Source organism: Pygoscelis adeliae, unplaced genomic scaffold (genome assembly GCF_000699105.1).
Source record: "Pygoscelis adeliae isolate BGI_AS28 unplaced genomic scaffold, ASM69910v1 Scaffold433, whole genome shotgun sequence".
NCBI lineage: Eukaryota > Metazoa > Chordata > Aves > Sphenisciformes > Spheniscidae > Pygoscelis > Pygoscelis adeliae.
Window position 1 is genome coordinate 658,167 of NW_008824472.1, and position 1,238 is coordinate 659,404.

A 1,238-nucleotide genomic window follows, 5' to 3' on the forward strand; every position below is an offset into this window, starting at 1 on the left:
AGCTGAAGCAGTAACAAACTCTGCAGATCAGCAGTGGTACCAAATATGGTGCATAATTCAGGAGACAGTGCATGATTCAGGAAAGCTAGCAGAGCCAGATGCACATTGACTCACAGTCACATGAATTCTTTACTGCAATTAGAGAAAAACAGATATCTATTAAGTCCCATTGTAAATAGATTACCCAGAACAATGGCACTCAGAGGACTTCAGAGGGGCCAGCAAGGCAATCCCTGCTCCTGCCTGGTGTGGCTATAACCTTCTCTCCCCAGTGATCAAGCACATCGAGACTAGTTTGCTCTTCAGGACTACGTTCTCATTGCACACGTCACACAGTAGTACTACACAGACTGGGAAGCCAGCAGGGTTTGCAGCAGGGGATGTGATGACACAGCCAGAGCTCCTGAGTTTGAGGTTGTTGTGCTGTGACATGCTTTAAAGGGTTGTGAGGTGTAATCTACAAAAGCAGGCTCTGCTTCATCTGTATACATATCCCCTAGACAGAGCCGTATGATGCATTCCCATCCCCAAGACAAACATCTGGTACCCATCGTTCAGACATAACTCCAACTCCGTGGGACCATCATTAGTCACAGACCTTGCCGGTAACAGACATTCCAAGCACTATTACTTGCAACAGAGCTGACAGGCATTGTACAGTTTCTCTGTGCCTTACTCTGTAGGGCTGTTCTATGTCTGCTCCCTACTCTCTACCTTCTAAGGGAAGGCAGTGAACTGAGGAGAGAGGTTTGTGGTAGTCTGCATGACCCTCCTCCATGACAGTTACACTTAACCAGGAGAACTGTTCCATGCACTCATGCCAGTGTGCTGCCTGCACAAAGGCTCCCCGAGTTCACACCCATGGGGCAACCAGACCAGGCAGGTTCTAGGCTGCTCTGCTGTAGTCTTAACCCCAGGGTGGAGAGAGCTGTCTTCCAGCCCTGGAGGAGCAGTGACTCATGTGGCACAGCTCCCCATCACAGACCCATCTCTGCCCTCTTCACCATGAGAAACAGTGCACTACTGTCTGCAACCTGGCAGGAGCAAAAGAGGCACACACTGGTGGTGGCAGGGCCAGAGAAACTCTGTCTGCGGGGACCCCCCCGAGCTCCCTGTCCCCCGGTCAGACCCCGTGACTGTGCTTTCAGCCTAGCACAAGAAGGTGCAACCACGGCCAGCACCCCTGCCAGCCCCCCTCGGCAGAGGCAGGCTGCGAACCGCTGCGCCCTGCCACAGCT